This window comes from Neovison vison, chromosome 6 (assembly GCF_020171115.1).
Source record: "Neovison vison isolate M4711 chromosome 6, ASM_NN_V1, whole genome shotgun sequence".
Lineage (NCBI taxonomy): Eukaryota > Metazoa > Chordata > Mammalia > Carnivora > Mustelidae > Neogale > Neogale vison.
The window spans coordinates 157,361,058-157,376,086 of NC_058096.1; the positions used below are offsets into that span (position 1 = coordinate 157,361,058).

Consider the following 15,029-nt stretch of genomic DNA (forward strand, 5'->3'; position numbering starts at 1 on the left):
TATTCAGGCCTCAAGACGAGCTGCCACAAGTCAGAAATAAAAGGCCAAAAATTAGTATAAAATGAAAAACACATCTCAGGGGAGGAGACTGACAACCTGGAGAGCCCGGAGCAGTGCCTGGGAATGCAGCCAGGGCTGTCCCACCACATACCATGTCTGGGTGGGTCAACAGCACTGAGCAGAGGCCACAAAGAGCCTGTGCTTGGGGTTAACAGGGAAATTACCAATGTAGGAAATCACTGAGTCCACATGATAACTTGGAGTTTATCTCTCCCAAAAAGCAGTTTTGGCATGATTCCTCTATGTACTTGAGTCATTTGTACAGCACCTTCCTTCTCACGAGATCGCAAAACTTCTGCTAATAGTCTTGGGGTACTTTTCTGCCAGCAGCAAAACCAACATGAAAAAAGACTGAAAAACTTCTTGCCAGCAACTCCACAGGCATGGATAGCCTCCAGCCTGGGCTTGGGCGAGTGGCTCAGTAAGTGTGAGTTTAAGATCCCCATTCACTAACTACGCGCTTCAGAACCGTAACCCCCTGGAAACACTAGCCGTTTTATCTTTCTTGAGAATGCCTGGGCGCATGCCACAAACACCAGTATTTTCACTCAGTGCACCCGATGGCAGGCCAAGCCAGGTCACAAGGACCTCCAGGGACAGAGGCCTCCCCAAGAGCAGAGTGGGGGGGGGCGGGGGGGGCGCACATGATAATGACTGCTGTTTACTGAGGACCAGCCCTCTTTATTCTACTTTACAACCCTCACTTCATGGAACCCGCACAGCTATCCAAGGAGATCTTACCGCTGAGGGGATACAACCAGGAATTTGTATGCTGGGATCTGAACCCAAGAGGGCCAGTTCCCCAAGTGTGTGCTCTCTCTGTTGCCATGCTGAATACAGTCTAGACAGATCAGGTCAGATCAAGGAGAGAACATGCCAAAGGGAGAGAAAAACACTACAATAAATTCTTATTTAATATAAAGAATTGGGTGGGGGGCGCCTGGGTGGCTCAGTCTGTTGAGTGTCCATCCGACTCTTGATTTAGACTCAGGTCATGATCTCAGGGCTGTGAGATGGAGCCCGGTGCTGGGCTCTCTGCCGGGCCTGGGGCCTGCCTAGAATTTTCTCTCTCCCCTTCCCCCGCTGCCCTACCTCACCTCTAGAAAATAAACAAATAATTTGAAAAAAAATGTCTGATTGGTTAAACTGTTCTGTTGTTACTTTGGGTGCTTTAGTTTTCATGCCACACTCAAATAATTTAGTCAGAGGAAGAAAAAACACTGCCTGCCTCTTCCTTGGCTGATAGCACATTTCTCTGCAAGTAAACAAGAGATTTGTTCATGTCTCAGAGACACTGAGCAGCCGATGCCCGAGCTGGGCAGTAAATAGCTCTGCAAAAAGCACCCCCCTCAGATCTCATTTTCATCCTCAGATCACATACATCTTCCCCACAACCAACTAACAAACAAATTAAAAAATGAACTTATATGCTAAAAAAAGTCCTGAACCTGGAGCCAGTGAGCTACTTATAATTTCTACCATATGACAGCTTACCACGTAGAAGCCACAAATAGAGCAGTGGGAGTGAGTCCCTGGGAAGGCCGTCACCCCCTGAGGGGAAAGCAGCAGTTCACTTACTTATGATCTCCCTTCGGTGTACCAGGAGGTGAAGCAACCCAAAGTGGTCTCACTTCCAAGACTGAGGGAGGGGCCAGGCCTCTTCCCATTAAATAAGCTTAGTTCTAGGGCCTGCAGGAAGCTTTGGGAGGTCAGGGGATGCCTACTTTGCTAATCGCTCCGGGACTGGTCTGGTACTCTCAAAATCAGGCTAGCAGGGGATATGAATGGAGTTGCTCAGGACCAGCATCAGCCTCAACCCCATCCTAGGTACTCATTTGGTCCTCAAAGGGCTCAAGATGCTGACTGGCTGGGTCTAATAACCCTACTGCCTTCCCCCTGCAAATTGCTTTCTATCCATTACCGAGGCCTGGCCAATCTAAGCCATATGACTGGCTTAGGATTGGGCATTTGACCCAACCTGGGCCAAGGAGAGTGTGCCCCACAATTCATGCTACAGCCCTTTGGAAGGATGTTTTCTTTCTGCTGATTTGCCAAGTGGGTAGGATGTAAACCTGGAGCCCCCAGTGGCTCCTTTGTCACTAAGTGAGAGGCACTTACCTGAGCATAAGCCAGAACTGAGGAAAAAGGAGCTTGAGATATGGAAAGGGATGGTTCTCTGACAATACCATCTGGGGGCTTGGTTTCATTAAAACCAGATCCTCCTGGAATTTTCAGTTATGTAAGAGAAAAAATTACCTGTTTCTCTGGGTTTATGTTATTTGTGATGGAAAAGATTATTCTTGAAAACGTCAGCTCCCAGGCAAGGCAGTGTAGAAACACTGGTGAACACACAGGTACTGCCCCTAACTCATGTGGCCCACGTCTGGCACGATAGAAACTGAACCGTGCAAGGCACTGATGGGGCCCAAAGTCTAGATCTGGGGTATGGTAGGAGTTATCTCTTAGAAGAAATGCTTTCTGAGTTGGGCTGACAGTGCATACAATTGCTGGAGGGGGCAGGGAAGTGGGGAAACAGCAACGTGTAAAGGGCCTGATGTGAGAGACAGCACGATGTATCTCAGAAATCAGAGGAGTTGCGATGGTTGATGGCAGTCTTGCAAACCAAGATGACGAGTTTGCATTTGCCTCTACGGAAATGGGGAGTAGATGAGCAGATCGTACTACAAATGTCACAGTTTGACCTCTGGAACTGGAACCTCTGAATTTAAATTTTAAATTGACTGATACAGGCTACTGATCTACATCAAAGATTTCCAGAATGCTGTATTTGCAAATCAGAGATATGGACCATTTTGGGTAAAGAGCCCAGAATGGAAATTTCTTACTTTAAAGTCAACTTTAAATCTATACTTTCAATGCCATCCCAATCAAAATTCCACTAGCATTTTTCAAAGAGCTGGAACAAACAATCCTAAAATTTGTATGGAACCAGAAGAGACCCCGAATTGCTAAGGAAATGTTGAAAAAGAAAAACAAAACTGGGGCAACATGTTGCCTGATTTCAAGCTTTACTACAAAGCTGTGATCACCAAGACAGCATGGTACTGGCACAAAAACAGACACATAAACCAGTGGAACAGAATAGAGAGCCCAGATATGGACCCTCAACTCTATGGTCAACTAATCTTTGACAAAGCAGAAAAAAAATATACAGTGGAAAAAAGACAGTCTCTTCAAAAGATGGTGCTGGGAAAATTGGACAGCTATGTATAGAAGAATGAAACTGGACCATTCTCTTACACCATACACAAAGATAAACTCAAAACAGATAAAAGACCACAACATGAGGCAGGAATCTATCAAAATCCTAGAGAAGAACATAGGCAGTAACCTCTTTGACATTGGCCACAGCAACTTCTTTCAAGACATGTCTCCAAAGGCAAAGGAAACAAAGCAAAAATGAACTTGTGGGACTTCATCATGATCAGAAGCTTCTGCACAGCAAAGGAAACAGTCAACAAAACAAAGAGGCAACCCACGGAATGGGAGAAGATATTCTCAAATGACACTACAGACAAAGGGCTGATATCCAAGACCTATAAAGAACTCCTCAAACTCAAGACCCCAAAACCAGATAATCACATCAAAAAATGGGCAGAAGACATGAACAGACACTTCTCCAAAGAAGACATACAAATGGCTAACAGACACATGAAAAAATGTTCATCATCATTAGCCATCAGGGAGACTCAAACCAAAACCACATTGAGAAAGCACCTTACATGAGTTAGAATGGCCAAAATTAACAAGACAGTAAACAACATGTGCTGGAGAGGATGTGGAGAAAGGGGAATCCTCTTACACTGTTGGTGGGAATAAAGTTGGTGCAGCCACTTTGGAAAACAGTGTGGAGATTCCTTAAGAAATTAAAATCAGAGCTACCCTATGACCCTGCAATTGCACTACTGGCTATTTATCCCAAAGATACAGATGTAGTGAAAAGAAGGGCCATCTATACTCCAATGTTCATAGCAGCAATGGCCACAGTTGCCAGACTGTGGAAAGAACCAACATGCCCTTCAACAGACGAATGGATAAAGAAGATATGATCCATATATACTATAGAGTATTATGTCTCCATCAGAAAGGATGAATACTCAACTTTTGTATCAGCATGGACAGGGCTGGAGGAGTTTATGCTGAGTGAAATAAGTCAAGCAGTGAGAGTAAATGATCATATGGTTTCACTTACTTGTGGACCATAAGGAATAACATGGAGGACACTGGGAGATGGAGAGGAGAAGTGAGTTGGGGGAAATCGGAGGGGGAGATAAACCATGAGAGACTGTGGACTCTGAGAAACAAACTGTGGGTTCTGGAGGGGAGAGGGGTGGAAGGGATGGGTGAGCCTTGTGGTGGGTATTAAGGAGGGCATGTATTGCATGGAGCACTGGGTGTGGTGCATAAACAATGTATCTTGGAACACTGAAAAAAAATAAAATTATAAAAAAATAAAAAATAAATACAAGTGACATGGAGATAAAAAAACTAAAACTAAAACTAAAAATAAATAAGCAAGTCATATGGAAAGAAAATGGGCTTCGGAGTTATATTTTGGGTTCAAGTCTCACCCTGCATGGGTCAGCAAGTGTGACTTCATCTACCTAAGCCACACCACTAATACGGGAATCTTCATACCTATCCTTGCAGGGAGGTCTGCTGTGTGGATGCAGCAAAAATACACATATTTGTTCAAGAGAGAAGATCTACCAGCACCTTAAAATACAGCAGCAATAGACTGATTTTAGGTACCGAGCAGTGTCTCACTGTGAACATTCAGAAGTTAGCGTGTATCCAAACAACAGTCCTTACAGAAACAGCCTGGCTTTATGAGAAAACATGGAGGCAGTCCCATTTTGGTTTTGGTTATGTGAATTCTAAACTTAGAACTTGAAGTGACTCCTTAAAACTTTACTTCCTATCCAGTGAAGGTTTCTTTGCATGATGACGATGATGATGACGATGATGGAAACGAAACAAATAAAAGGCAGATCCACGTGTGAAGCTTAATAATAAACCCTAGGACTCAGGACTTTTCTAGAAACTCTTACATGAAATAAGGTTAGAAAGAAAAGTATTGTAATTAATTAGAAACATGAAACGTCCAGGGAAAAGTCCACTGAGGTGGACAGTGAGGTCTGGTCCTTCAGCGGGATCAAGAGGACTGGTCTAAAGAGCTACCAAACTGTATTTATGCCAACAGATGGAAGGTGCGAGTGGATCCACCACGAGTCTGCACCGGCTAGGAGGGGGTACCGCTATCCACTTAGACTTCCTGACCTACCTGGTTCCCTTCTGCATCCAGAAATTGAAATGCTGACTCGACACAGCGTTTCTTATCAGTGTGATAGCCGCCCGTGCCACCTATCACTGCCCTTGAACAATTCTCGTGTTCTGACCTGGTTTAGACTGCAGGTGTGGGGAGGCTCCGGTTCCATCCTGAACCCTAGCTTCAGGCAAACCTCTGGGCTCTACATCGACTCAGAGCTTCACATACTCACTGCCTTTGTGACCACCCCTACCCATCTGTCCTTATCTCAGATCTGACCTGGAACTTCCACCACCCCACATACATCCTTACAATCAAACGAGTGGTTCAGTATGAAGCACGGAGAAGCTGGAACGTAGGTGGAAATGTTTGCTACTCACTGGGAATCCATCCCCAATCATTCAAGTTTCTCCCCAAGTGAAGAAACTGCATCTTGGCAGCTACAGAACACAAAGGAGGTTTGCCTTTAATTTCCACGGTGCCAAGCCAGCCTACATGCTGGCACAGGGGCCAGAGGCCAAAGACCCAGCATAACAGAATTTCTAGGAGAAAATGGACTCAACACAAGAAGTCTATGCCAAAACCTGCCCTCAAAACTGGCTTCTTCCTCATCACAAGAGCAGAATCAAGAAAGGTACTCCACAGCCGGTTTGTATCATCATGTGTTCACATATAACATTAAAAACATGTTCAAGGGGGGGTCTGGGTGGCTCCATTGGTGGGCATCTGCCTTCTGCTCTGGTCCTGATCCCGGGACCTGAGCCGGGGGTCCTGGATCAAGCCCCACATCAAGTTCCCTGCTCGGCAGGAGGCCTGCTTCTCCCTCTCCCACATCCTCTTCCACATCTCCCTCTCCCCGCTTGCGTTCCCTCTCTCGCTGTCTTTCTCTCTGTCAAAATAAATAAATAAAGCCTTAAAAACAAAACAAACATGTCCAAGCAACAACGTGGACACCAATGCTGTTAAGGCTACAAAACCACACATCGGAGTTTCCCAAGGAAAAGGTGCTTCTTCACACGTGGGGACGTCAGAGCACATTACAGCCCTGTGAAGACCATGCAGTTGAATTCACAACTATGCTACTACAGAAGAAAGCTAAACACCTTTTTTTTTTTTTTTTTTAAGCGGGGGGGGGGAGTTCCAGTGGCCAGCGTTTAAATGAATACACCCTTTCTTCTCTTGTAGGACTGGGCTGCAATCTCTGGAATGCATCCCAGGGCCGTGGTTTGGAGTGGGTGTCTAACAGGAAATTCTGGGCAGTCTATGCATACATTACATTCCTTTCCCACCCCCAAAAGAGTGGTCAACAAACACAACTTTCCTCTGTTTGAATACAAGGGGGGCTGTTGACGTGGCTGCTGGGGTGGGGAGAGGCCAGGGCACAGACCACACAGAGTTCAAAAGCAGATGTGGCTGCTGAGAATCCAAACATCCTTTTCTCATAGAAAAAGGACTTAGTCACTGTGTTACCTTTTGAGATATCCAGGCAGTCCCTATATCTAGTTCCAAGTGATAAAATTCCCCTGGCAATTTTACCTGGCATTCTGCAAGAAGTGTCCCTCCAGAGGACACCCCGCTTCCCAGTAAGGAAACGGAGACTCACACAACTGTGTGGTGAGGGTGCTGGGGTTCAAGGCCAGAACTGCCTGACTGCAGGGCTCCCAGCCTTCCCACCAGCCCTCCCCGTCTCTCCCCCGTCCTCTTCTGGGTTTGGGGTTTACTTCCAGGAAGAAAATGAATATGAGGCCTTGTGTTGCGTGCCATTACTCCAAAGGCTGCAGTTCTGAAAATTCCAAAGTGAGCCAAGCATACTCGTGCTAGGCCTCTTAGATAAGGTCAGACACAGTGGTTGTTTCACTGAGCCCTAAATGTCCCCCAGGCCACCAAACTCTGTGACTCAGCTCCCAAGGAGTGCCCCTGTGCTGGGTACGCCCTCCGCCCTCCACGCCTCAGCATGTCCCAGACCCCTGGCCCGAGGCCACACAGCTCCTAAGTAACAGGGCTGGACAGAAACCAGGTCTGTGGAAGTCTAGAAGGGAGCTCTTAGCCATCACTGTACAGAGTCCATTTTTCATAGCAAGAGCCCAACTAAATACCAGAACAAAGGATTTAAGTAGAAAATGCACTTAAGAGGAAGTAAAGGTTAAAATTTAACAGTAATCAAATAAATGAACACTTAAACAGAGAAACCCAGTTTTGTACCTGTTAAATGAATAGAAACAATAGAAATAAAAACAGAGAGCCAACACAGTGGGGAGGTTTTGACGGGCCAGGCCCCTTCGTTCACATGTGGCTGGTAACTCGGTAAACTGGAACAATCCATTTGAAAAGCAGAGGAGTGATGTGTTGAAGACCATGAACTATTCATTAAAACATGTGCATGTCCAATAGAGTAGGAATGGTTAAGTAAAACGAATGCAGAGCAGCTGGACAGAATACTGTGCAGCCACAAGAAATGCCACTGGGAAGACCCAGGGAGAAGTGCCTGTGGTCACCATCTGAGAAAGCATCTCAGAAACACTGCACATGCCTCATGTCTGTAACTCTGTCCTGTGTTTCTGGACAAGATCTGGAATGTAGGCTCCAGAGCTATGGGCTTGGAACTCATCTTGTTCATGCCTGAGTCCCTGAGACATAGAAGCATGCCGGTACAAATAGGCCACTCGTGACAGATGTTTACCGAATGAATGAATGTATGAAAGGAAACTCAGAACAATGAAAGTGACCGAGATACTATTAGAAAGAGTATTTCAGAGAGAGGTCAGCCCAAGTAGCTCCTCCGACTGTTCAGAGAGAGGTCAGCCCAAGCAGCTCTGCTTCCTGGGAAGCCCTCTTGACCACATCGAGCCTCTTCCTCCAAGCTGCTTTAATCTATGCCATCCACTTATGGCCAACCCGAGGAATCCACCCCAGAATCCAACTCTTAGCTCCCAGACATTTTTAGTGAAGGTGCGCAACTCCTATAGAAGAATTAGTGCAAATTTTCAGAGAGCGAGTGATTAGATAAAATTCACCAGTATGTTCAGTAAGACTAGGTTAATTGTTATTTTTCTCCATACTTTTAAAAAATCATTTCTCAAGTTCTACAATCTATAATGGAAAAAATAGAATGTTAAAAATGTTTGTCTCTACTTAAAAAAAATATATGGGAACATCACATATCTGATACTCTTTTACAACCTCACTTTGATTCACTGTATTATATTCCACTGTGTGGATGTACACTATGCCATAACTAAACTGACTTTGGACACTTATGTTGTTTCCTTTAAAAAAGTGTTGTGACAAATACTGAAGTTTGTTTGCAACAGCAATGCTACGAACAATCTAGTTGTCCACTGATATGGGACAAAATAGAACAGATTCTGGGTGTGGAGTATTCTACAGATGTTAAAAAGAACGCTGCAGCTCCATAGGTACTAATATTAGCTAACGTTTATGTAAGATGTGCCTGTTGCTATTTTATGCACTTTCTAAACAGTGACTCACTGAATTGTTTCAGTAATCTTATGATGTAAGGACTATTACTGTACTTTTTTTTTTTTTTAAGATTTTATTTATTTGACAGAGAGAGAGAGATCACAAGTAGGCAGAGAGGCAGGCAGAGAGAGAGAGGGGAGGAAGCAAGCTCCCTGCGGAGCAGAGAGCCCGACGCGGGGCTCGATCCCAGGACCCTGGGATCATGACCTGAGCCGAAGGCAGAGGCTTTAACCCTCTGAGCCACCCAGGTGCCCCTTACTGTACTCTTTTTATAGATGAGGAAACTAAGGCCCAGAGAAGTTAAAAAAATTTGTCTAAGATGACATAGCTAGGAAGTAGTAGAGTCTGTTCAAAACCCCACTTCCCTGTGCTTCTCTGCAATTATGTTGCCTACTGATAATGGAGCACATTCTGAGACTTATTAAGTGAGAAAAGCGAGGTACATATGGTACATTTAGCATGCTGCCATCAACCTTCAAATACAAAATTAAATAGATTAGCAAAATAAAAAGCACAAGTATGTGTCTATTCTCACAAGTGCAAAGAGCATCTCTGGGAGGATTTATAAGTAACTGGTTGCTCCATGGCAGAGAAGTGGAGGACACAACTGGAAGGAAAGGAGAATTATTTTTTACTCTATTTCCTTTTAGTATCCTTTGAATTTTGTATTACTTATTAAATTAATAATCCTATGTAATGTCTCATGCACTATAATGAGTAAGAAATATCCAAAATAATACTACGATGAACTTAGTCTACATAATTTTAAGTGCATGTCTGATTATCCCATTAGAAGAAATTCCTAGATGTATAATTGCTAGGACCAAAGTCTTTTTTTTTTAAAGATTTATTTATTTATTATTTATTTGACAGACTGACATCACAAGCAGGCTGAGAGGCAGGCAGAGAGAGAGTATGGAAGCAGGTTCCTGCTGAGCAGAGAGCCCGACGCGGGGCTGGATCCCAGGACCCTGGGATCATGACCCGAGCCAAAGGCAGAGGCTTTAACCCACTGAGCCACCCAGGTACCCCATAGGACCAAAGTCTTTGGAAAAAAAAAAAGTGTCAAGTCTCTCGATACCTGTGGACAATCTGCCACCTAGAGGGGCAGAGTAATGTGCACGCCCACACGCGGGTTATGCCACGGAGGCTGGGCCAACATGGAGACTGTAAATAGCCTCCGCTAGTCTGGAAGGTGGAAATGGCAACCCTTTTGCTTTCATGTGCATGTCTTTGATTGCCATCCAAGTTCTGTAATCTCTCCTATAACTTTTGGCCATTTCTATTTCTTCTCCTGAGAACTGTGCTTATATGCTTTTTGCCTATTTTTCTATTTTTTCTTTGATTTTTAAGAGTTCCTTTATCCTGTATTGGAGATGTTATCCTCAGACTGTTCTGTACTGGATGGTTTTATGTGTTGAAATAGTCTCAGTTTGTTTTAGGCCTTTTGCTTTTGTTTATAATGGCTGTAGATATGCAAAGCTTTGAGTTTTTAGGGAATCAAATCTAATGATTTTTTAATTGATTCCTTCCCACACTAATATGATACTCTTTTTTTTTTTAAGATTTTGTGTATTTATTTGAGAGAGAGTGAGAGACAGAGAGCAAGAGAACACAAGCAGGGGGAGCAGCAGGCAGAGGGAGAAGCAGACTGCCCGCTGCTTCCATGGAGCCCGATGTGGAACTTGATCCCTGGACCGGGAGATCATGACCCGAGTTGAAGGCAGCCACTTAACCGACTGAGCCATCGAGGTGCCCCCTAATATGATAAAGTCTTCACTTAAGTTTTCTTCTCATCCTTTTTTGGTTTAAAGGAAATTTCTATTAAATACTCTGTTTAGAGTTTATGCTGTATACAGTAGGATCTATGAATCTACCTATTCCCCCCCAAGATTAAATATCCTTATACTACGGATTTAACAATTCACTTTCATACACTGATTTGGGCACTGTATTCTATTCTATTTCCTCCCATCCCACTCTACTTCACTCCATTCCTCCGCTTCTGCCACTAACACAAAGCTTTGCTACTGCAGGTTTTTGTTTTATATTTAACAGTACCAGACCCCCTTAATTATTTTCTTTTCAAAAATTTCTTGGATAGTCTAACCCCTTATGCTTCCAGATGGATGTCAGAATCATTTTATCAAGTTCTAAAAAAACATACCATTGGGATTTGGTTGCATTAGGCTCATAAAATATACATCCACTAATTCCATTAAAGTAATTAAAGGAAGGTTAAAACGAAAAAGTTAAAAAAAACCCATTTGTTGTACCTTATTCCTAAACATTGTTCTAAGATTAAAAATGGCCTTGGGTATCAGCTTAAAATAGACTGTTACAACTATAAGATATTTTCTGTAACTCCCACGATAACAATAAAGAAAATACCTATAGAAGAGACACAAAAGAAAACAAGAAAGGAATAAAATCCATGTCACCACAAAAAAAAAAAATCAATGACACACAAGATAGCTAAAAAGAAAAAAGAGAGACATAGAGTTGCAAGACAGAAAATAAAATGTACTGGTAGGACCTTCCCTCTCAGTAATTAGCACAAATGTTAATAGATTAAACTCCCCAATCAAAAGAATGGATAAAAAAATAAGATCCAGCTATATGCTGCCTATAAGAGACCCATTTAGATTTAAGAATATACATAGGCTGAAAGTGACAAGACAGAAAAAGACATTCCACGCAAATGGTAAATGAAAAAGAGAGATTTTAAGTAAAAACTGTCACAAGAGACAAAGAAGAACATTATCTAACGGTAAAAGGGCCAATTCATTGGAAAGACAACAATTTTAAATGTATATGTACCCAACACTAGAGCACACAAGTATGTGTAGCAAGCCTGGACAGAACTGAAGGGAGAAACAGACGGTGACCCAGTAATAGCAGATTTCAGTAATGGACACAACATCTAGAGAAAAGACAAATAAAGAAACAGAGGACTTAAACAACATGAGAGACCAAGTGGACCTAATAGGCATATACAAAACATTGCATCCAACAGTAGCAAACACATATTCTTCTCTAGTGCATACAGAACATTCTCCAAGACAGATCACATGTTAGGTCACAAAACAAGATTTAACAGATTTAAGAAGAACTGAAATCATACCAAGTAACTTTTCTGATCAAAATGGAATTAAACAAGCAATCCATACTAGAAGGAAAATTGGAAAATTCACATATATGTGGAAGTTAAGCAACACACACTTGAATAACCAATGGGTCAAAGAAGAAATCACAAATACCTGAGACAAATAAAAATGAAAACACAATATACCAAAACTTACAGGATGCAGAAAAAGCAGTACAAAGAGGGAAGCTGAGAATGGCAAATATCTTCATTAAACAAGAAGAAGAATGATATCAAATAAACAACCTAGGGACGCCTGGGTGGCTGAGTTGGTTAAGCAGCTGCCTTCGGCTCAGGTCATGATCCCAGCGTCCTGGGATCAAGTCCCGCATCGGGCTCCTTGCTCAGCAGGGAGCCTGCTTCTCCCTCTGCCTCTGCCTGCCTGTGCTTGCTCTCTCCCCCTGTCTCTCTCTCTGATAAATAAATAAAAAATCTTAAAAAAAAAAATAAACAACCTAACTTTATACCTCAAGAAAAGAAGAGCAAACCAAGCCCAAAGTTAGCAGAAGGAAGGAGGTAATAAAAATTTTAACAGAAATACACAAAATAAAGACTAGAAAAAAATAGGAAAAAAAAAATCAATGAAACTAAGAGGTGGCTTTTGGCATAGAGAACAAAACTGACAAGCCTTTAGCTAGGTTAATTAATAAAAAAAAGAAGAATGCACTAAAATAAAAAATGGAAGATGAGGCGTTACAACGGATGTCACAGAAATAAAAAAAAATTATGAGACAATTATGAAATGTTATATGCCAACAAACTGGATAATCTAGAAGAAACAGGTAAATTTCTAGAAACATACAATCTACCAAGACTGAATCATGAAGAAAAACCTGAACAATTCAATAATGAATAGGAAACTGAATCAGTAATCAAAAATTTCCCAACAACAACAAAAAAAAGCCCAGGGTCAGATGGCTTCACTGAAGAATTCTATCCAACATTTAAAGAAGAATTAATGCCAATCCCTCTCATACCCATCCAAAAAATTAAAGAGGAAGGAACATGTCACTCATTTAATGAGGGTGGATTCATCTTGATACCAAAGCCAGACCTACAAGAAAAGTAAAGCACAGACCAATATCCCTGATGAATACAGATGTAAAAATCCTTAACAAAATACCACCAAACCAAATTTAACAACACATTAGAAGGATCATATACCACGAGGTATCTGTGGATTGCAAGGATGGTTCAATATACACAAATCAATCAATGGGATACACCACATTGACAGAGTGAAACATTAAGACCACATGATCTTCAACAGATACAGAAAAGGCATTTGATAAAATTCAACACCATCTCATAATAAAACATTAAAAAATGAGGATAAAAAGAATATAATAAGTATTTTTACATATGTAGACCATAGTTTTGTTGTTGTTATTGTCATTATGTTACAGTTAAACATATCTCTCCTATGAAATGGCTTCCTTTCCCCCTTTGAAAAGCCCACAGTTAACATCATATTCAAAGTGAAAAACTGAAAGCTTTTCCTTTAGGATCAGGAAGAAAGCAAGGATACCCATTTGCCATTTTTATTCAACATAGTAGTGAAAGTCCTAGCTAGAGCAATTAGACAAGGAAAAGAGATAAAAGGCATTTAAATTGTTAAAAAAGAAGCAAAGTTATTTCAGTTCACAGATGACATGATCTTATATGTACAAAACCCTAAGGATCCCATAAAATACTATTAAAAGTAAGAAATGAATTCAGCAAACTTGTTGGATACAAAATTAACGACAAAAATCAGTAGCATTTCCATCTGCTTACAGTAAACAATCCAATGATGAAAAGGAAATTAAGAAAACAACTGTATTTTCAATAGGATCCAAAAAAATGAAATCACTTAGGAATAAACTTAGCCAAGGGGATGAAAGACTTGTACACTCAAAATTACAAAATACTACTGAAAGAAATTATAAAAGACACAAATAAATGCTAAGATAGCATGTGTTCATGGATTGGAAGCCTTAATATTGTTACAATGTCCACATAACCCAAAGGAATTTAGAGATTCAGTATAACCTCTATTAAAATCCGAATGGCTTTTTTTTTTTTTCAGAAATAGAAAAAAAAAATCCTAGAATTCATATGGAACCCCAAACAGCTAAAACAATCTTGAGAAAGAAGAACAAATCTGAGAGCCTCAGATTTCCAGACTTGAAAACATACTAGAAAGCTACAAAACAGTATGGTGCTGGCATAAAGTCTAATGGAACAAAAGGGCCCAGAAATAAACTCACACATACATAGTCAAATGATCTTCAATAATGGAGTCAAGACTACACAATGAGGAAAGTACAGTCCCTTCAACAAATGGCGTTTCTGAAAACTGTACATCCACATGCAAAATAATATAATTGGACCCTTATATTACTCCATACACAAAATCAACTCAACATGGATTAGAGACTTAGACTTAAGACTAAGTAAAACTCCTAAGAAACACAGGGAAAGCCATTGGTCTTGGCAATGATTACGTGGATATGGCACCAAAAGTGCAGGTGACAAAAGCAAAATCATCTAAGTGGGACTGTAACAAAAGAAAAAGCTTCTGCACAGCAAAGGAAACCACCAGCAGAGAAGGCAACCTACAAAATGGGAGAAAATATTTGTAAACCCTATATCTGGTAAGGGGTTAATATCCAAAATACATATGGAATTCCTACACTCATTAGCAAAACAAAACAAATAATCTGATTTTAAAAGTGGACAAAAGATTTGAATAGACATTTCTCTTAAAGAAGACCTACAATGGCCAATATGTATATGAAAGGATGCTCAATCATCAAGGAAATGCAAATCAAAACTACAATGAGATATTATCTTACACCTGTAAGGATGACCATTATTAGAAAAAAACAAGAGTAAAAACCTAAGAGAAAATAACAAGTGTTGGCAAGGATGTGGAGAAACTGGAACACTTGAGCACTGTGCTGGAAATGTAAAATGGTGCAGTCCCTGCGGAAAACAGTCTCATCATAAAGCAGTACTATCAGCCCCCAGAAGGCAGTGAATTCACTAGCACATGTTTATTTAGTGTTTATT

At 41.5% G+C, this 15,029-nt stretch overlaps 1 protein-coding gene across 1 annotated transcript in view; it reads right to left on the reverse strand.

Annotated features, from left to right (window-relative positions):
• Positions 1 to 15,029, reverse strand: part of CTDSPL (CTD small phosphatase like) — a 116,912-nt gene that overhangs the window by 35,270 nt on the left and 66,613 nt on the right.